We start from the raw sequence: 19,450 nt of genomic DNA, 5'->3' as shown, positions 1-19,450 counted from the left end.
TTACCCACTCACGCGTATTTACCCCCAATGCTAGTAAAACTGCGACGTTTCTGCAACCTTCCCAATCGTCTCGCATATAAACTTTGGGTGCCAGCACACTTCGCGACCCGTATGACATGTTCTAATCCACTTGGTACATTATGGTGCTTCACATGTGGAAATAAATCATTTATTAAAACATAAAGAATAAAGAAGTTTGCTCCGTCGAGCCGGATTCGAACCAGCGACCTATGGATGTCCGCAATTGGAAGCTCTACAGTCCACCACTCTATTAACTGAGCTTTCGGCGGAAGATGGCAGTGCCAAGGCGCTGATTCATCCTTTATGCCGAAGGGATCGCAGGCAGTATTGAGGCTGACGAAATAACGAGAACCATGAAGCTGCATGACATTTAATGACCTTCTCACGCGTATTTACCCCCGATGCTAGTAAAATGGCGACGTTTCTACAACCTTTCCAATCGTTTCGCATGTAAACTTTGGGTGCCAGCACACTTTGTGACGCGTATGACATGTTCTAATTCACTTTATACAATATGGTGCTGCACATGTAGCAATAAATCACTAATTAAAACATAAAGAATAAAAAAGCTAGGTCCGTCGAGCCGGATTCGAACCAGCGACCTATGGATGTCCGCAGTTGGAACCTCTACAGTCCACCGCTCTGCCAACTGAGCTATCGACGGAAGATGGCGGTACCAAGGCGCTGGTTCGTCCTTTATGCCGAAGGGATCGCAGGCAGTATTGAGGCTGACGAAATAACGAGAACCATGAAGCTGCATGACATTTAATTACCTTCTCACGCGTATTTACCCACAATGCTAGTAAAATGGCGACGTTTCTACAACCTTCCCAATCGTCTCGCATATAAACTTTGGGTGCCAGCACACTTCATGACGCGTATGACATGTTCTAATTGTCTTGGTACATTATGGTGCTGCACATGTGGCAATAAATCACTATTTAAAACATAAAGAATAAAAAAGCTTGCTCCGTCGAGCCGGATTCGAACCAGCGACCTATGGATGTCCGCAGTTGGAACCTCTACAGTCCACCGCTCTACACACTGAGCTATCGACGGAAGATGGCGGTACCAAGGCGCTGATTCATCCTTTATGCCGAAGGGTTCGCAGGCAGTGTTGCGGCTGACGAAATGAAGAGGGCCATGAAGCTGCATGACATTTAATTACCTTCTCACGCGTATTTACCCCCGATGCTAGTAAAATGGCGACGTTTCTACAACCTTCCCAATTGTCTCGCATCTAAACTTTGGGTGCCAGCACACTTTGTGACGCGTATGACATGTTTTATTCACTTTGTACATTATGGTGCTGCACATGTGGCAATAAATCACTAATTAAAACATAAAGAATAAAAAAGCTTGCTCCGTCGAGCCGGATTCGAACCAACGACCTACGGATATCCGCAGTTGGAACCTCTACAGTCAACCGCTCTACCAACTGAGCTATCGACGGAAGATGGCGGTACCAAGGCGCTGATTCATCGTTTATGCCGAAGGGATCACAGGCAGTATTGAGGCTGATGAAATAACGAGAACCATGAAGCTGCATGACATTTACTTACCCACTCACGCGTATTTACCCCCAATGCTAGTAAAACTGCGACGTTTCTGCAACCTTCCCAATCGTCTCGCATATAAACTTTGGGTGCCAGCACACTTCGCGACCCGTATGACATGTTCTAATCCACTTGGTACATTATGGTGCTTCGCATGTGGAAATAAATCATTTATTAAAACATAAAGAATAAAGAAGTTTGCTCCGTCGAGCCGGATTCGAACCAGCGACCTATGGATGTCCGCAATTGGAAGCTCTACAGTCCACCGCTCTATTCACTGAGCTTTCGGCGGAAGATGGCAGTGCCAAGGCGCTGATTCATCCTTTATGCCGAAGGGATCGCAGGCAGTATTGAGGCTGACGAAATAACGAGAACCAAGAAGCTGCATGACATTTAATTACCTTCTCACGCGTATTTACCCCCGATGCTAGTAAAATGGCGACGTTTCTACAACCTTTCCAATCGTTTCGCATGTAAACTTTGGGTGCCAGCACACTTTGTGTCGCGTATGACATGTTTTATTCACTTTGTACGTTATGGTGCTGCACATGTGGCAATAAATCACTGATAAACATGAAGAAAAAACAAAAAAGATTGCTCCGTTGAGCCGCATTCGAACCAGCGACCTATGGATGTACGCAGTTAAAACCTATACAGTCCACCGCTCTATCAACTGAGCTATCGACGGAAGATGGCGGTATCAAGGCGCTTATTCATCCTTTATGCCGAAGGGATCGCAGGCAGTATTGCGGCTGACGAAATAAAGAGAAGAACCATGAAGCTGCATGACATTTAATTACCTTCTCACGCGTATTTACCCCCGATCTAGTAAAATGGCGACGTTCCTTCAACCTTCCCAATCGTCTCGCATATAAACTTTGGCTGCCAGCACACTTTGTGACGCGTATGACATGTTCTAATTCACTTTATACATTATGGTGCTGCCATGTGGCAATAAATCACTAATTGAAACATAAAGAATACCACAAAAAAGCTTGCTCCGTCGAGCCGGATTCGAACCAGCGACCTATGGATGTACGCAGTTAAAACCTATACAGTCCACCGCTCTATCAACTGAGCTATCGACGGCAGATGGCGGTACTCCGGCGCTGATTCATCCTTTATGCCGAAAATCGCAGGCAGTATAAAGGCTGACGAAATAACGAGAACCATGAAGCTGCATGACATTTACTTACCCACTCACGCGTATTTACCCCCGATGCTAGTAAAACTGCGCCGTTTCTGCAACTTTCCCAATCGTCTCGCATATAAACTTTGGGTGCCAGCACACTTTGTGTCGCGTATGACATGTTTTATTCACTTTGTACGTTATGCTGCTGCACATGTGGCAATAAAGCACTGATAAAACATGAAGAAAAAAAACAAAAAGATTGCTCCGTTGAGCCGGATTCGAACCAGCGACCTACGGATGTCCGTAGTTCGAACCTCGACAGTCCACCGTTCTACCAACTGAGCTATCGACAGAATACAGCAGTACTACGGCGCTGATTCATCCTTTATGCCGAAGGAATCGCAGGCAGTATAAAGGCTGACGATATAACGAGAACCATGAAGCTGCGTGACATTTGCTCACCCACTCACGCGTATTTACCCCCGATGCTAGTAAAACTGCAACGTTTCTGCAACCTCCCTAATCGTCTCGCATATAAACTTTGGGTGCCAGCACACTTCGCGACGCGTATGACATGTTCTAATTCACTTGGTACAATATGGTGCTGCACAAGTGGCAATAAATAACTAATTAAAACATAAAGAATGAAAAAGCTTGCTCCGTCGAGCCGGATTCGAACCAACGACCTATGGATGTCCGCAGTTGGAACCTCTACAGTCCACCGCTCTACCAACTGAGATATCGACGGAAGATGGCGGTACCAAGGCGCTGATTCATCCTTTATGCCGGAGGGATCGCAGGCAGTATTGCGGCTGACGAAATAAAGAGAATCATGAAGCTGCATGATATTTAATTACCTTCTCACGCGTATTTACCCCCGATGCTAGTAAAATGGCGACGTTTCTACAACCTTCCCAATCGTCTCGCATATAAACTTTGGGTGCCAGCACACTTTGTGACGCGTATGACTTGTTCTAATTCACTTTATACATTATGGTGCTGCACATGTAGCAATAAATCACAAATTAAAACATAAAGATTAAAAAAAGCTAGGTCCGTCGAGCCAGATTTAACCAGCGACCTATAAATGTCCGCAGTTGGAACCTCTACAGTCCACCGCTCTGCCAACTGAGCTATCGACGGAAGATGGCGGTACCAAGGCGCTGATTCATCCTTTATGCCGAAGGAATCGCAGGCAGTATAAAGGCTGACGATATAACGAGAACCATGAAGCTGCATGACATTTGCTTACCCACTCACGCGTGTTTACCCCCGATGCTAGTAAAACTGCGACGTGTCTGCAACCTTCCCAATCGTCTCGCATATAAACTTTGGGTGCCAGCACACTTCGCGACGCGTATGAAATGTTCTAATTCACTTGGTACATTATGGTGCTGCACATGTGGCAATAAATCACTAATTAAAACTTAAAGAATAAAAAAGCTTGCTCTGTCGAGCCGGATTCGAACCAGTGACCTATGGATGTCCACAGTTGGAACCTCTACAGTACATCGCTCTACCAACTGAGCTATCGACGGAAGATGGCGGTACCAAGGCGCTGATTCATCCTTTATGCCGAAGGGATCGCAGGCAGTATTGCGGCTGACGAAATAAAGAGAACCATGAAGCTGCATGACATTTAATTACCTTCTCACGCGTATTTACCCCCGATCTAGTAAAATGGCGACGTTCCTTCAACCTTCCCAATCGTCTCGCATATAAACTTTGGCTGCCAGCACACTTTGTGACGCGTATGACATGTTCTAATTCACTTTATACATTATGGTGCTGCCATGTGGCAATAAATCACTAATTGAAACATAAAGAATACCACAAAAAAGCTTGCTCCGTCGAGCCGGATTCGAACCAGTGACCTATGGATGTACGCAGTTAAAACCTATACAGTCCACCGCTCTATCAACTGAGCTATCGACGGCAGATGGCGGTACTCCGGCGCTGATTCATCCTTTATGCCGAAAATCGCAGGCAGTATAAAGGCTGACGAAATAACGAGAACCATGAAGCTGCATGACATTTACTTACCCACTCACGCGTATTTACCCCCGATGCTAGTAAAACTGCGCCGTTTCTGCAACTTTCCCAGTCGTCTCGCATATAAACTTTGGGTGCCAGCACACTTTGTGTCGCGTATGACATGTTTTATTCACTTTGTACGTTATGCTGCTGCACATGTGGCAATAAAGCACTGATAAAACATGAAGAAAAAAACAAAAAAGATTGCTCCGTTGAGCCGGATTCGAACCAGCGACCTACGGATGTCCGTAGTTCGAACCTCGACAGTCCACCGTTCTACCAACTGAGCTATCGACAGAATACAGCAGTACTACGGCGCTGATTCATCCTTTATGCCGAAGGAATCGCAGGCAGTATAAAGGCTGACGATATAACGAGAACCATGAAGCTGCGTGACATTTGCTTACCCACTCACGCGTATTTACCCCCGATGCTAGTAAAACTGCGACGTTTCTGCAACCTCCCTAATCGTCTCGCATATAAACTTTGGGTGCCAGCACACTTTGTGACGCGTATGACTTGTTCTAATTCACTTTATACATTATGGTGCTGCACATGTAGCAATAAATCACAAATTAAAACATAAAGAATAAAAAAAGCTAGGACCGTCGAGCCAGATTTAACCAGCGACCTATGGATGTCCGCAGTTGGAACCTCTACAGTCCACCGCTCTGCCAACTGAGCTATCGACGGAAGATGGCGGTACCAAGGCGCTGATTCGTCCTTTATGCCGAAGAGATCGCAGGCAGTATTGAGGCTGACGAAATAACGAGAACCATGAAGCTGCATGACATTTTTTTACCTTCTCACGCGTATTTACCCACAATGCTAGTAAAATGGCGACGTTTCTACAACCTTCCCAATCGTCTCGCATATAAACTTTGGGTGCCAGCACACTTTGTGACGCGTATGACATGTTCTAATTCACTTTATACATTATGGTGCTGCACATGTGGCAATAAATCACTAATTAAAACATAAAGAATACCACAAAAAAGCTTGCTCCGCCGAGCCGGATTCGAACCAGCGACCTATGGATGTACGCAGTTAAAACCTATACAGTCCACCGCTCTACCAACTGAGCTATCGACGGCAGATGGCGGTACTCCGGCGCTGATTCATCCTTTATGCCGAAAATCGCAGGCAGTATAAAGGCTGACAATATAACGAGAACCATGAAGCTGCATGACATTTACTTACCCACTCACGCGTATTTACCCCCGATGCTAGTAAAACTGCGACGTTTCTGGAACCTTCCCAATCGTCTCGCATATAAACTTTGGGTGCCAGCACGCTTCGCGACGCGTATGACATGTTCTAATTCACTTGGTACATTATGGTGCTGCACATGTGGAAATAAATCACTAATTAAAACATAAAGAATAAAAAACGTTTGCTCCGTCGAGCTGGATTCGAACCAGTGACCTACGGATGTCCGCAGTTGGAAGCTCTACAGTCCACCGCTCTACCAACTGAGCTATCGACGGAAGATGGCGGTGCCAAGGCGCTGATTCATCCTTTATGCCGAAGGGATCGCAGGCAGTATTGAGGCTGACGAAATAAAGAGAACCATGAAGCTGCATGACATTTAATTACCTTCTCACGCGTATTTACCCCCGATGCTAGTAAAATGGCGACGTTTCTACAACCTTCCCAATCGTCTCGCATATAAACTTTGGGTGCCAGCACACTTTGTGACGCGTATGACATGTTTTATTCACTTTGTACAATATGGTGCTGCACATGTGGCAATAAATCTCTAATTAAAACATAAAGAAAAAAGCTTGCTCCATCGAGCCGGATTCGAACCAGCGACCTATGGATATCCGCAGTTGGAACCTCTACAGTCCACCGCTCTACCAACTGAGCTATCGACGGAAGATGGCGGTACCAAGGCGCTGATTCATCCTTTATGCCGAAGGGATCGCAGGCAGTATAAAGGCTGACGATATAACGAGAACCATGAAGCTGCATGACATTTGCTTACCCACTCACGCGTATTTACCCCCGATGCTAGTAAAACTGCGACGTGTCTGCAACCTTCCCAATCGTCTCGCATATAAACTTTGGGTGCCAGCACACTTCGCGACGCGTATGACATGTTCTAATTCACTTGGTACATTATGGTGCTGCACATGTGGCAATAAATCACTAATTAAAACCTAAAGAATGAAAAAGCTTGCTCCGTCGAGCCGGATTCGAACCAGCGACCTATGGATGTCCGCAGTTGGAACCTCTACAGTCCACCGCTCTACCAACTGAGCTATCGACGGAAGATGGCGGCACCAAGGCGCTGATTCATCCTTTATGCCGAAGGGTTCGCAGGCAGTATTGAGGCTGACAAAATAACAAGAACCATGAAGCTCCATGACATTTAATTACCTTCTCACGATATTTACCCCCGATTCTAGTAAAACTGCGACGTTTCTGCAACCTTCCCAATCGTCTCGCATATAAACTTTGGGTGCCAGCACACTTCGCGACGCGTATGACATGTTCTGATCCACTTGGTACATTATGGTGCTTCACATGTGGAAATAAATCACTAATTAAAACATAAAGAATAAAAAAAGTTTGCTCCGTCGAGCTGGATTCGAACCAGTGACCTATGGATGTCCGCAGTTGGAAGCTCTACAGTCCACCGCTCTACCAACTGAGCTATCGACGGATAATGGCGGTGCGAAAGCGCTGATTCATCCTTTATGCCGAAGGGATCGCAGGCAGTATTGAGGCTGACAAAATAACAAGAACCATGAAGCTCCATGACATTTAATTACCTTCTCACGATATTTACCCCCGATGCTAGTAAAACTGCGACGTTTCTGCAACCTTCCCAATCGTCTCGCATATAAACTTTGGGTGCCAGCACACTTCGCGACGCGTATGACATGTTCTGATCCACTTGGTACATTATGGTGCTTCACATGTGGAAATAAATCACTAATTAAAACTTAAAGAATAAAAAGTTTGCTCCGTCGAGCAGGATTCGAACCAGCGACCTATGGATGTCCGCAGTTGGAAGCTCTAAAGTCCACCACTCTACCAACTGAGCTATCGACGGAAGACGGCAGTGCCAAGGCGCTGATTCATCTTTTACGCCGAAGGGATCGCAGGCAGTATTGAGGCTGACGAAATAACGAGAACCATTAAGCTGCATGACATTTAATTACCTTCTCACGCGTATTTACCCCGATGCTAGTAAAATGGCGACGTTTCTACAACCTTCCCAATCGTTTCGCATGTAAACTTTGGGTGCCAGCACACTTTGTGTCGCGTTGACATGTTTTATTCACTTTGTACGTTATGGTGCTGCCTATGTGGCAATAAATCACTAAATAAAACATAAAGAATAAAAAAAGTTTGCTCCGTCGAGCGGGATTCGAACCAGCGACCTATGGATGTCCGCAGTTGGAAGCTCTACAGTCCACCGTTCTAACAGCTGAGCTATCGACGGAAGATGGCAGTACTACGGCGCTGATTCATCCTTTATGCCGAAGGGATCGCAGGCAGTATTAGCTGACGAAATAACAAGAACCATGAAGCTCCATGACATTTAATTACCTTCTCACGATATTTACCCCCGATGCTAGTAAAATGGCGACGTTTCTAAAACCTTCCCAATCGTTTCGCAAGGTAAACTTTGGGTGCCAGCACACTTTGTGTCGCGTATGACATGTTTTATTCATTTTGTACGTTATGGTGCTGCACATGTGGCAATAAATCACTAATCAAAACATAAAGAATGAAAAAATCTTGCTCCGTCGAGCCGCATTCGAACCAGCGACCTATGGATGTCCGCAGTTGGAACCTCTACAGTCCACCGCTCTACCAACTGAGCTATCGACGGAAGATGGCGGTACCAAGGCGCTTATTCATCCTTTATGCCGAAGGGATCGCAGGCAGTATTGCGGCTGACGAAATAAAGAGAACCATGAAGCTGCATGACATTTATTTACCTTCTCACGCGTATATACCCCCGATGCTAGTAAAATGGCGACGTTTCTACAACCTTCCCAATCGTCTCGCATGTAAACTTTGGGTGCCAGCACACTTTGTGTCGCGTAGTACATGTTTTATTCACTTTTTACGTTATGGTGCTGCACATGTGGCAATAAATCACTAATAAAACATGAAGAAAAAAACAAAAAAGATTGCTCCGTTGAGCGGGATTCGAACCAGCGACCTATGGATGTCCGCAGTTGGAACCTCTACAGTTTACCACTCTACCAACTGAGCTATCGACGGAAGATGGCGGTACCAAGGCGCTGATTCATCCTTTGTGCCGAAGGGATCGCAGGCTGTATTGAGGCTGACGAAATAAAGAGAACCATGAAGCTGCATGACATTTATTTACCTTCCAACCCGTATTTACCACCGATGCTAGTAAAATGGCGACGTTTCTACAACCTTCCCCATCGTCTCGCAAATAAACTTTGGGTGTCAGCACACTTTGTGACGCGTATGACATGTTCTAATTCACTTCATACATTATGATGCTGCACTTTTGGCGATAAATTACTAAATAAAACACAAACAATACAACAAAAAGCTTGCTCCGTTGAGCCGCATTCGTACCAGCGACCTATGGATGACCGCAGTTCGAACCTCTACAGTCCACCGTTCTACCAACTGAGCTATCGACGAAAGATGGCAGTACTACGGCGCTGATTCATCCTTTATGCCGAAGGAATCGCAGGCAGTATAAAGACTGACGATATAACAAGAACCATGAAGCTGCATGACATTTAATTACCTTCTCACGCGTATTTACCCCCGATGCTAGTAAAATGGCGACGTTTCTACAACCTTCCCAATCGTCTCGCATATAAACTTTGGGTGCCAGCACACTTTGTGTTGCGTATGACATGTTTATTCACTTTGTACATTATGGGGCTGCACATGTGGCGATAAATCACTAATTAAAACATAAAGAATAAAAAAGCTTGCTCCGTCGAGCCGGATTCGAACCAGCGACCTATGGATATCCGCAGTTGGAACCTCTACAGTCCACCGCTCTACCAACTGAGCTATCGACGGAAGATGGCGGTACCAAGGCGCTGATTCATCCTTTATGCTGAAGGGATCGCAGGCTGTATTGAGGCTGACAAAATAACGAGAACCATGAAGCTGCATGACATTTTTTTACCTTCTCACGCGTATTTACCCACAATGCTAGTAAAATGGCGACGTTTCTACAACCTTCCCAATCGTCTCGCATATAAACTTTGGGCGCCAGCACACTTTGTGACGCGTATGACATGTTCTAATTCACTTTATACATTATGGTGCTGCGCATGTGGCAATGAATCACTAATTAAAACATAAAGAATACCACAAAAAAGCTTGCTCCGTCGAGCCGGATTCGAACCGGCGACCTATGGATGTACGCAGTTAAAACCTATACAGTACACCGCTCTACCAACTGAGCTATCGAGGGCAGATGGCGGTACTCCGGCGCTGATTCATCCTTTATGCCGAAAATCGCAGGCAGTATAAAGGCTGACGATATAAGGAGAACCATGAAGCTGCATGACATTTACTTACCCACTCACGCGTATTTACCCCCGATGCTAGTAAAACTGCGACGTTTCTGGAACCTTCCCAATCGTCTCGCATATAAACTTTGGGTGCCAGCACGCTTCGCGACGCGTATGACATGTTCTAATTCACTTGGTACATTATGGTGCTGCACATGTGGAAATAAATCACTAATTAAAACATAAAGAATAAAAAAAGTTTGCTCCGTCGAGCTGGATTCGAACCAGTGACCTATGGATGTCCGCAGTTGGAAGCTCTACAGTCCACCGCTCTACCAACTGAGCTATCGACGGAAGATGGCGGTGCCAAGGCGCTGATTCATCCTTTATGCCGAAGGGATCGCAGGCAGTATTGAGGCTGACGAAATAAAGAGAACCATGAAGCTGCATGACATTTAATTACCTTCTCACGCGTATTTACCCCCGATGCTAGTAAAATGGCGACGTTTCTACAACCTTCCCAATCGTCTCGCATATAAACTTTGGGTGCCAGCACACTTCGCGACGCGTATGACATGTTCTAATTCACTCTGTACATTATGGTGCTTCACATGTGGAAATAAATCACTAATTAAAACAGGAAGAATAAAAAAGTTTGCTCCGTCGAGCCGGATTCGAACCAGCGACCTATGGATGTCCGCAGTTGGAAGCTCTACAGTCCACCACTCTACCAACAGAGCTATCGACGGAAGACGGCAGTGCCAAGGCGCTGATTCATCTTTTACGCCGAAGGGATCGCAGGCAGTATTGAGGCTGACGAAATAACGAGAACCATGAAGCTGCATGACATTTAATTACCTTCTCACGCGTATTTACCCCCGATGCTAGTAAAATGGCGACGTTTCTACAACCTTCCCAATCGTCTCGCATGTAAACTTTGGGTGCCAGCACACTTTGTGTCGCGTAGTACATGTTTTATTCACTTTTTTCGTTATGGTGCTGCACATGTGGCAATAAATCACTAATAAAACATGAAGAAAAAAACAAAAAAGATTGCTCCGTTGAGTCGGATTCGAACCAGCGACCTATGGATGTCGGCAGTTGGAACCTCTACAGTTTACCACTCTACCAACTCAGCTATCGACGGAAGATGGCGGTACCAAGGCGCTGATTCATCCTTTGTGCCGAAGGGATCGCAGGCTGTATTGAGGCTGACGAAATAAAGAGAACCATGAAGCTGCATGACATTTAATTACCTTCTCACGCGTATTTACCCCCGATGCTAGTAAAATGGCGACGTTTCTACAACCTTCCCAATCGTCTCGCATGTAAACTTTGGGTGCCAGCACACTTTGTGTCGCGTAGTACATGTTTTATTCACTTTGTACGTTATGGTGCTGCACATGTGGAAATAAATCACTAGTAAACCTTAAGAAAAAAACAAAAAGATTGCTCCGTTGAGCCGGATTCGAACCAGCGACCTATGGATGCCCGCAGTTCGAACCTCGACAGTCCACCGTTCTACCAACTGAGCTATCGACGGAAGATGGCAGTACTACGGCGCTGATTCATACTTTATGACGAAGGAATCGAAGGCAGTATAATGGCTGACGATATAACGATAACCATGAAGCTGTATGACATTTGCTTACCCACTCACGCGTATTTACCCCCGATGCTAGTAATACTGCGACGTTTCTGCAACCTTCCCAATCGTCTCGCATATAACCTTTGCGTGCCAGCACACTTCGCGACGCGTATGACATGTTCTAATTCACTTTGTACATTATGGTGCTGCACATGTGGCAATAAATCACTAATTAAAACATGAAGAATAAAAAAACTTGCTCCGTCGAGCCGGATTCGAACCAGCGAGCTATAGATGTAAGCAGTTAAAACTTATACAGTCCACCGCTCTACCAACTGAGCTATCGACGGAAGATGGCGGTACTACGGTGCTGATTCATCCTTTATACCGAAGGAATCGCAGGCTGTATAGAGGCTGACGAAATAACGAGAAACATGAAGCTGCATGACATATCTTACCCACTAACGCGTATTTACCCCCAATGCTAGTAAAATGGCAAAGTTTCTGCAACCTTCCCAATCGTCTCGCATATAAACTTCTTGTGCCAGCACAATTTGTAACGCGTATGACATGTTCTAATTCACTTTATACATTATCGTGCTGCAATTGTGGCAATAAATCACTAATTAAAACATAAAGACTACAGCAAAAAGATTGCTCAGTTGAGCCGGATTCGAACCAGCGACATATGGATGTACGCAGTTAAAACCTATACAGTCCACCGCTCTACCAACTGAGCTATCGACGGAAGATGGCGGTACCAAGGCGCTGATTCATCTTTTATGCCGAAGGGATCTCGGGCAGTATAGAGGCTGACGATATAACGAAAACCATGAAGCTGCATGACATTTACTTACCCAGTCACGCGTATTTACCCCCGATGCTAGTAAAATTGCGACGTTTCTACAACCTTCCCAATCGTTTCGCATGTACACTTTGGGTGCCAGCACACTTTGTGTCACGTATGACATGTTCAAATTCACTTGGTACATTATGGTGCTGCACATGTGGCAATAAATCAGTAATTAAAACATAAAGATTAAAAAAAGCTTGCTCCGTCGAGCCGGATTCGAACCAGCAACCTATCGATGTCCGCAGTTCAAACCGCTACAGTCGACCACTCTACCAACTGAGCTATCGACGGAAGATGGCGGTACCAAGGCGCTGATTCATCCTTTATGCCGAAGGGATCGCAGGCAGTATTGCGGCTGACTAAATAAAGAGAACCATGAAGCTGCACGACATTTATTTACCTTCTCACGCGTATTTACCCCGGATGCTAGTAAAATGGCGACGTTTCTACAACCTTCCCAATCGTCTCGCATATAAACTTTGGGTGCCAGCACACTTTGTGACGCGTATGACATGTTCTAATTCACTTCATACATTATGGTGCTGCACTTGTGGCAGTAAATCTCTAAAGAAAACATAAACAATACAACAAAAAGCTTGCTCCGTTGAGCCGAATTCGAACCAGCGACCTATGGATATCCGCAGTTGGAACCTCTACAGTCCACCGCTCTACCAACTGAACTATCGAAGGAAGATGGCGGTACCAAGGCGCTGATTCATCCTTTATGCCGACGGGATCGCAGGCAGTATTGAGGCTGACGAAATAACCAGAACCATGAAGCTGCATGACATTTATTACCTTCTCACGCGTATTTACTCCCGATGCTAGTAAAATGGCGACGTTTCTATAACCTTCCCAATCGTGTCGCATATAAACATTGGGTGCCAGCACACTTTGTGACGCGTATGACATGCTCTAATTCACTTTATACATTATGGTGCTGCACATGTGGCAATTAATCACTAATAAAACTTAAAGAATAACACAAAAAGCTTGCTCCGTCGAGCCGGATTCGAACCAGCAAGCTATGAATGTACGCAGTTAAAACCTATACAGTCCACCGCTCTACCAACTGAGATATCGACGACGGATGGCGGTACAGCGTCGCTGATTCACCCTTTATCCCGTAGGAATCGCAGGCAGTATAGAGGCTGATGAAATAACGAGAACCATGAAGCTGCTTGACATTTTGTTACCCACTCACGCGTATTTACCACCGATGCAAGTAAAATGGCGGCGTTTCTGCAACCTTCCCAATCGTCTCGCATATAAACTTTGGGTGCCAGCACACTTCGCGACGCGTATGACATGTTCTAATTCACTTTGTACGTTATGGTGCTGCACATGTGGCAATAAATCACTAATAAAACATGAAGAAAAAACAAAAAAGATTGCTCCGTTGAGCCGGATTTGAACCAGCGACCTATGGATGTCCACAGTTCGAACCTTGACAGTCCACCGTTCTACCAACTGAGCTATCGACGGAAGATGGCAGTACTACGGCGCTGATTCATCCTTTATGCCGAAGGAATCGCAGGCAGTATAAAGGCTGACGATATAACGAGAACCATGAAGCTGCATGACAATTACTTACCCACTCACGCGTATTTACCCCCAAATCTAGTAAAATGGCGACGTTTCTGCAACCTTCCCAATCGTTTCGCATATAAACTTTGGGTGCCAGCACACTTTTTGACGCGTCTGACGTGTTTTAATTCACTTTATACATTATGGTGCTGCACATGTGGCATTAAATTACTGAATAAAACATAAAGAATACCACAAAAAAGCTTGCTCCGTCGAGCCGGATTCGAACCAGCGACCTATGGATGTACGCAGTTAAAACCTATACAGTCCACTGCTCTACCAACTGAGCTATCGACGGCAGGTGGCGGTACTCCGGCGCTGATTCATCCTTTATGCCGAAGGAATCGCAGGCAGTATAGAGGCTGACGAAATAACGAGAACCATGAAGCTGCATGACATTTAATTACCTTTTCATGCGTATTTTCCCGCGAGACTAGTAAAATGGCGACGTATCTACAACCTTCCCTATCGTCTCGCATATAAACTTTGGGTGCCAGCACACTTTGTGACGCGTATGACATGTTCTAATTCACTTCATACCATATGGTGCTGCACTTGTGGCACAAAATCACTAAATAAAACATAAACAATACAACAGAAAGCTTGCTCCGTCGAGCCGCATTCGAACCAGCGACCTATGGATGTCCGCAGTTGTAACCCCTACAGTCCACCGCTCTACCAACTGAGCTATCGACGGAAGATGGCGGTACTACGGTGCTGATTCATCCTTTATACCGAAGGAATCGCAGGCTGTATAGAGGCTGACGAAATAACGAGAACCATGAAGCTGCATGACATATCTTACCCACTCACGCGTATTTACCCCCAATGCTAGTAAAATGACAAAGTTTCTGCAACCTTCCCAATCGTCTCGCATATAAACTTCTTGTGCCAGCACACTTTGTAACGCGTATGACATGTTCTAATTCACTTTATACATTATCGTGCTGCACATGTGGCAACTAACTACTAATTAAAACATGAAAAATAACACAAAAAAGCTTCCTCCGTCGAGCCGGATTCTAACCAGCGACATATGGATGTACGCAGTTAAAACCTATACAGTCCACCGCTCTACCAACTGAGCTATCGACGGAAGATGGCGGTACCAAGGCGCTGATTCATCCTTTATGCCGAAGGGATCGCGGGCAGTATCGCGGCTGACGAAATAACGAGAACCATGAAGCTGCATGACATTTATTTACCTTGTCACGCGTATTTACCCACGATGCAGGTAAAATGGCGACGTTTCTACAACCTTCCCAATCGTCTCGCATATAAACTTTGGGTGCCAGCACACTTTGTGACGCGTATGACATGTTCTAATTCACTTCATACATTATGGTGCTGCACTTGTGGCAATTAATCACTAAATAAAACAAAAAAACATACAACAAAAAGCTTGCTCCGTCGAGCTGGATTCGAACCAGCGACCTATGAATGTCCGCAGTTGGAACCTCTACAGTCCACCGCTCCACCAACTGAGCTATCGACGGAAGATGGCGGTACTACGGCGCTGATTCATCCTTTATGGCGAAGGAATCGGAGGCAGTATAAAGGCTGACGTTATAACGAGAACCATGAAGCTGCATGACATTTGCTTACCCACTCACGAGTATTTACCCCCGATGCTAGTAAAACTGCGACGTTTCTGCAACCTTCCCAATCGTCTCGCATATAAACTTTTGGTGCCAGCACACTTTCCGACGCATATGACATGTTCTAATTCACTTGGTACATTATGGTGCTGCACAAGTGGCAATAAACCACTACTTAAAACATAAAAAATAAAAAAAGCTTGCTCCGTCGAGCCGGATTCGAACCAGCGAGCTATAGATGTACGCAGTTGAAACCTATACAGTCCACCGCTTTACCAACTGAGCTATCGACGGAAGATGACGGTACTCCGGCGCTGATTCATCCTTTATGCCGAAGGAATCGCAGGCAGTATAGAGGCTGACGATATAACGAAAACCATGAAGCTGCATGACATTTACTTACCCAGTCACGCGTATTTACCCCCGATGCTAGTAAAATTGCGACGTTTCTGCAACCTTCCCAATCGTCCCGCATATAAACTTCGGGTGCCAGCACACTCTGTGTCGCGTATGACATGTTTTATTCACTTTGTACGTTATGGTGCTGCACATGTGGCAATAAATCACTAATAAAACATGAAGAAATAACAAAAAAGATTGCTCCGTTGAGCCGGATTTGAACCAGCGACCTATGGATGTCAACAGTTCGAACCTTGACAGTCCACCGTTCTACCAACTGAGCTATCGACGGAAGATGGCAGTACTGCGGCCCTGATTCATCCTTTATGCCGAAGGAATCGCAGGCAGTATAAAGGCTGACGATATAACGAGAACCATGAAGCTGCATGACATTTAATTACCTTCTCACGCGTATTTACCCCCGATTCTAGTAAAATAGCGACGTTTCTACAACCTTCCCAATCGTCTCGCATATAAACTTTGGGTGCCAGCACACTTTCTGACGCGTATGACATGTTCTAATTCACTTTATACATTATGGTGCTGCACATGTGGCAATAAATCACTAATAAAACCATAAAGAATACCACAACAAGCTTGCTCTGTCGAGCCGGATTCGAACCAGTGACCTATGGATGTACGCAGTTAAAACCTATACAGTCCACCGCTCCAGCAACTGAGCTATCGACGGCAGATGGCGGTACTCCGGCGCTGATTCATCCTTTATGATGAAGGAATCGCAGGCAGTATAAAGGCTGACGATATAACGAAAACCATGAAGCTGCATGACATTTACTTACCCACTCACGCGTATTTACCCCCGATGCTAGTAAAATTGCGACGTTTCTGCAACCTTCCCAATCGTCTCGCATATAAACTTCGGGTGCCAGCACACTCTGTGTCGCGTATGACATGATTTATTCACTTTGTACGTTATGGTGCTGCACATGTGGAAATAAATCACTAAATAAAACATAAAGAATAAAAAAAGTTTGCTCCGTCGAGCCTGATTCGAACCAGCGACCTATGGATGTCCGCAGTTGGAAGCTCTACAGTCCACCGCTCTACCAACTGAGCTATCACCGGAAGGTGGCGGTGCCAAGGCGCTGATTCATCCTTTATGCCGAAGGGATCGCAGGCAGTATTGAGGCTGACGAAATAACGAGAACCATGAAGCTGCATGACGTTTAATTACCTTCTCACGCGTATTTACCCCCGATGCTAGTAAAATGGCGACGTTTCTACAACCTTCCCAATCGTTTCGCATGTAAACTTTGGGTGCCAGCACACTTTGTGTCACGTATGACATGTTCGAATTCATTTAGTACATTATGGTGCTGCACATGTGGCAATAAATCAGTAATTAAAACATAAAGAATAAAAAAAGCTTGCTCCGTCGAGCCGGATTCGAACCAGCAACCTATCGATGTCCGCAGTTGAAACCGCTACAGTCCACCACTCTACCAACTGAGCTATCGACGGAAGACGGCGGTACCAAGGCGCTGATTCATCCTTTATGCCGAAGGGATCGCAGGCAGTATTGCGGCTGACGAAATAAAGAGAACCATGAAGCTGCACGACATTTAATTACCTTCTCACGCGTATTTACCCCCGATGCTAGTAAAATGGCGACGTTTCTACAACCTTCCCAATCGTCTCGCATATAAACTTTGGGTGCCAGCACACTTTGTGACGCGTATGACATGTTCTAATTCACTTCATACATTATGGTGCTGCACTTGTGGCAGTAAATCTCTAAAGAAAACATAAACAATACAACAAAAAGCTTGCTCCGTTGAGCCGAATTCGAACCAGCGACCTATGGATATCCGCAGTTGGAACCTCTACAGTCCACCGCTCTACCAACTGAACTATCGAAGGAAGATGGCGGTACCAAGGCGCTGATTCATCCTTTATGCCGACGGGATCGCAGACAGTATTGAGGCTGACGAAATAACCAGAACCATGAAGCTGCATGACATTTAATTACCTTCTCACGCGTATTTACTCCCGATGCTAGTAAAATGGCGACGTTTCTATAACCTTCCCAATCGTGTCGCATATAAACATTGGGTGCCAGCACACTTTGTGACGCGTATGACATGCTCTAATTCACTTTATACATTATGGTGCTGCACATGTGGCAATTATTCACTAATAAAACATAAAGAATAACACAAAAAGCTCGCTCCGTCGAGCCGGATTCGAACCAGCGAGCTATGAATGTACGCAGTTAAAACCTATACAGTCCACCGCTCTACCAACTGAGATATCGACGACAGATGGCGGTACAGCGTCGCTGATTCACCCTTTATCCCGAAGGAATCGCAGGCAGTATAGAGGCTGATGAAATAACGAGAACCATGAAGCTGCTTGACATTTTGTTACCCACTCACGCGTATTTACCACCGATGCAAGTAAAATGGCGGCGTTTCTGCAACCTTCCCAATCGTCTCGCATATAAACTTTGGGTGCCAGCACACTTCGCGACGCGTATGACATGTTCTAATTCACTTTGTACATTATGGTGCTGCACATGTGGCAATAAATCACTAAATAAAACATAAAGAATACCACAAAAAAGCTTGCTCCGTCAAGCCGGATTCGAACCAGCGAGCTATAGATGTACGCAGTTAAAACCTATACAGTCCACCGCTCTACCAACTGAGCTATCGACGGCAGGTGGCGGTACTCCTGCGCTGATTCATCCTTTATGCCGAAGGAATCGCAGGCAGTATTTAGGCTGACGAAATAACGAGAACTATGAAGCTGCATGACATATATTTACCTTCTCACGCGTATTTACCCCGATGCTAGTAAAATGGCGACAATTCTACAACCTTCCCAATCATCTCACATGTAATCTTTGGGTACCAGCACACTTTATGTCGCGTATGACATGTTTTATTCACTTTGTACGTTATGGTGCTGCACATGTGGAAATAAATCACTAATAAACCTTAAGAAAAAAACAAAAAGATTGCTCCGTTGAGCCGGATTCGAACCAGCGACATATGGATGTACGCAGTTAAAACCTATACAGTCCACCGCTCTACCAACTGAGCTATCGACGGAAGATGGCAGTACTACGGCGCTGATTCATCCTTTATGGCGAAGGAATCGCAGGCAGTATAAAGGCTGACGTTATAACGAGAACCATGAAGCTGCATGACATTTGCTTACCCACTCACGAGTATTTACCCCC

General features: G+C 45.4%; 1 protein-coding gene and 31 non-coding genes across 32 annotated transcripts in view; all 32 read right to left on the bottom strand.

The window, feature by feature from the left end:
- The window catches only part of LOC142803787 (uncharacterized), a 373,950-nt gene that overhangs the window by 288,397 nt on the left and 66,103 nt on the right, over positions 1 to 19,450 (bottom strand). The window lies entirely within an intron of this gene.
- On the bottom strand, positions 596 to 685 carry TRNAY-GUA (transfer RNA tyrosine (anticodon GUA)). The gene is given in 2 exon segments: positions 596 to 631; positions 649 to 685. It is a non-coding gene; the product is annotated as a tRNA-Tyr (tRNA).
- TRNAY-GUA (transfer RNA tyrosine (anticodon GUA)) lies at positions 991 to 1,080 on the bottom strand. The gene is given in 2 exon segments: positions 991 to 1,026; positions 1,044 to 1,080. It is a non-coding gene; the product is annotated as a tRNA-Tyr (tRNA).
- TRNAY-GUA (transfer RNA tyrosine (anticodon GUA)) lies at positions 1,385 to 1,474 on the bottom strand. Its single transcript is given in 2 exon segments — positions 1,385 to 1,420; positions 1,438 to 1,474. It is a non-coding gene; the product is annotated as a tRNA-Tyr (tRNA).
- Positions 2,577 to 2,666, bottom strand: TRNAY-GUA (transfer RNA tyrosine (anticodon GUA)). The gene is given in 2 exon segments: positions 2,577 to 2,612; positions 2,630 to 2,666. It is a non-coding gene; the product is annotated as a tRNA-Tyr (tRNA).
- On the bottom strand, positions 3,368 to 3,457 carry TRNAY-GUA (transfer RNA tyrosine (anticodon GUA)). The gene is given in 2 exon segments: positions 3,368 to 3,403; positions 3,421 to 3,457. It is a non-coding gene; the product is annotated as a tRNA-Tyr (tRNA).
- On the bottom strand, positions 4,158 to 4,247 carry TRNAY-GUA (transfer RNA tyrosine (anticodon GUA)). Its single transcript is given in 2 exon segments — positions 4,158 to 4,193; positions 4,211 to 4,247. It is a non-coding gene; the product is annotated as a tRNA-Tyr (tRNA).
- Positions 4,556 to 4,645, bottom strand: TRNAY-GUA (transfer RNA tyrosine (anticodon GUA)). The gene is given in 2 exon segments: positions 4,556 to 4,591; positions 4,609 to 4,645. It is a non-coding gene; the product is annotated as a tRNA-Tyr (tRNA).
- On the bottom strand, positions 5,747 to 5,836 carry TRNAY-GUA (transfer RNA tyrosine (anticodon GUA)). Its single transcript is given in 2 exon segments — positions 5,747 to 5,782; positions 5,800 to 5,836. It is a non-coding gene; the product is annotated as a tRNA-Tyr (tRNA).
- Positions 6,141 to 6,230, bottom strand: TRNAY-GUA (transfer RNA tyrosine (anticodon GUA)). Its single transcript is given in 2 exon segments — positions 6,141 to 6,176; positions 6,194 to 6,230. It is a non-coding gene; the product is annotated as a tRNA-Tyr (tRNA).
- Positions 6,532 to 6,621, bottom strand: TRNAY-GUA (transfer RNA tyrosine (anticodon GUA)). Its single transcript is given in 2 exon segments — positions 6,532 to 6,567; positions 6,585 to 6,621. It is a non-coding gene; the product is annotated as a tRNA-Tyr (tRNA).
- Positions 6,927 to 7,016, bottom strand: TRNAY-GUA (transfer RNA tyrosine (anticodon GUA)). The gene is given in 2 exon segments: positions 6,927 to 6,962; positions 6,980 to 7,016. It is a non-coding gene; the product is annotated as a tRNA-Tyr (tRNA).
- Positions 7,322 to 7,411, bottom strand: TRNAY-GUA (transfer RNA tyrosine (anticodon GUA)). The gene is given in 2 exon segments: positions 7,322 to 7,357; positions 7,375 to 7,411. It is a non-coding gene; the product is annotated as a tRNA-Tyr (tRNA).
- Positions 8,501 to 8,590, bottom strand: TRNAY-GUA (transfer RNA tyrosine (anticodon GUA)). Its single transcript is given in 2 exon segments — positions 8,501 to 8,536; positions 8,554 to 8,590. It is a non-coding gene; the product is annotated as a tRNA-Tyr (tRNA).
- Positions 9,691 to 9,780, bottom strand: TRNAY-GUA (transfer RNA tyrosine (anticodon GUA)). The gene is given in 2 exon segments: positions 9,691 to 9,726; positions 9,744 to 9,780. It is a non-coding gene; the product is annotated as a tRNA-Tyr (tRNA).
- On the bottom strand, positions 10,091 to 10,180 carry TRNAY-GUA (transfer RNA tyrosine (anticodon GUA)). Its single transcript is given in 2 exon segments — positions 10,091 to 10,126; positions 10,144 to 10,180. It is a non-coding gene; the product is annotated as a tRNA-Tyr (tRNA).
- Positions 10,485 to 10,574, bottom strand: TRNAY-GUA (transfer RNA tyrosine (anticodon GUA)). The gene is given in 2 exon segments: positions 10,485 to 10,520; positions 10,538 to 10,574. It is a non-coding gene; the product is annotated as a tRNA-Tyr (tRNA).
- On the bottom strand, positions 10,880 to 10,969 carry TRNAY-GUA (transfer RNA tyrosine (anticodon GUA)). The gene is given in 2 exon segments: positions 10,880 to 10,915; positions 10,933 to 10,969. It is a non-coding gene; the product is annotated as a tRNA-Tyr (tRNA).
- Positions 11,674 to 11,763, bottom strand: TRNAD-GUC (transfer RNA aspartic acid (anticodon GUC)). Its single transcript is given in 2 exon segments — positions 11,674 to 11,709; positions 11,727 to 11,763. It is a non-coding gene; the product is annotated as a tRNA-Asp (tRNA).
- On the bottom strand, positions 12,069 to 12,158 carry TRNAY-GUA (transfer RNA tyrosine (anticodon GUA)). Its single transcript is given in 2 exon segments — positions 12,069 to 12,104; positions 12,122 to 12,158. It is a non-coding gene; the product is annotated as a tRNA-Tyr (tRNA).
- TRNAY-GUA (transfer RNA tyrosine (anticodon GUA)) lies at positions 12,863 to 12,952 on the bottom strand. The gene is given in 2 exon segments: positions 12,863 to 12,898; positions 12,916 to 12,952. It is a non-coding gene; the product is annotated as a tRNA-Tyr (tRNA).
- Positions 14,057 to 14,146, bottom strand: TRNAD-GUC (transfer RNA aspartic acid (anticodon GUC)). Its single transcript is given in 2 exon segments — positions 14,057 to 14,092; positions 14,110 to 14,146. It is a non-coding gene; the product is annotated as a tRNA-Asp (tRNA).
- TRNAY-GUA (transfer RNA tyrosine (anticodon GUA)) lies at positions 14,457 to 14,546 on the bottom strand. Its single transcript is given in 2 exon segments — positions 14,457 to 14,492; positions 14,510 to 14,546. It is a non-coding gene; the product is annotated as a tRNA-Tyr (tRNA).
- On the bottom strand, positions 14,856 to 14,945 carry TRNAY-GUA (transfer RNA tyrosine (anticodon GUA)). Its single transcript is given in 2 exon segments — positions 14,856 to 14,891; positions 14,909 to 14,945. It is a non-coding gene; the product is annotated as a tRNA-Tyr (tRNA).
- On the bottom strand, positions 15,255 to 15,344 carry TRNAY-GUA (transfer RNA tyrosine (anticodon GUA)). Its single transcript is given in 2 exon segments — positions 15,255 to 15,290; positions 15,308 to 15,344. It is a non-coding gene; the product is annotated as a tRNA-Tyr (tRNA).
- Positions 15,655 to 15,744, bottom strand: TRNAY-GUA (transfer RNA tyrosine (anticodon GUA)). Its single transcript is given in 2 exon segments — positions 15,655 to 15,690; positions 15,708 to 15,744. It is a non-coding gene; the product is annotated as a tRNA-Tyr (tRNA).
- Positions 16,051 to 16,140, bottom strand: TRNAY-GUA (transfer RNA tyrosine (anticodon GUA)). The gene is given in 2 exon segments: positions 16,051 to 16,086; positions 16,104 to 16,140. It is a non-coding gene; the product is annotated as a tRNA-Tyr (tRNA).
- TRNAD-GUC (transfer RNA aspartic acid (anticodon GUC)) lies at positions 16,448 to 16,537 on the bottom strand. The gene is given in 2 exon segments: positions 16,448 to 16,483; positions 16,501 to 16,537. It is a non-coding gene; the product is annotated as a tRNA-Asp (tRNA).
- On the bottom strand, positions 17,242 to 17,331 carry TRNAY-GUA (transfer RNA tyrosine (anticodon GUA)). The gene is given in 2 exon segments: positions 17,242 to 17,277; positions 17,295 to 17,331. It is a non-coding gene; the product is annotated as a tRNA-Tyr (tRNA).
- TRNAY-GUA (transfer RNA tyrosine (anticodon GUA)) lies at positions 17,638 to 17,727 on the bottom strand. The gene is given in 2 exon segments: positions 17,638 to 17,673; positions 17,691 to 17,727. It is a non-coding gene; the product is annotated as a tRNA-Tyr (tRNA).
- Positions 18,835 to 18,924, bottom strand: TRNAY-GUA (transfer RNA tyrosine (anticodon GUA)). The gene is given in 2 exon segments: positions 18,835 to 18,870; positions 18,888 to 18,924. It is a non-coding gene; the product is annotated as a tRNA-Tyr (tRNA).
- Positions 19,230 to 19,319, bottom strand: TRNAY-GUA (transfer RNA tyrosine (anticodon GUA)). Its single transcript is given in 2 exon segments — positions 19,230 to 19,265; positions 19,283 to 19,319. It is a non-coding gene; the product is annotated as a tRNA-Tyr (tRNA).

This window comes from Rhipicephalus microplus, chromosome 3, assembly GCF_043290135.1.
Source record: "Rhipicephalus microplus isolate Deutch F79 chromosome 3, USDA_Rmic, whole genome shotgun sequence".
Taxonomy (NCBI): Eukaryota; Metazoa; Arthropoda; class Arachnida; order Ixodida; family Ixodidae; genus Rhipicephalus; species Rhipicephalus microplus.
This window is presented reverse-complemented; position numbering and strand designations above follow the sequence as displayed.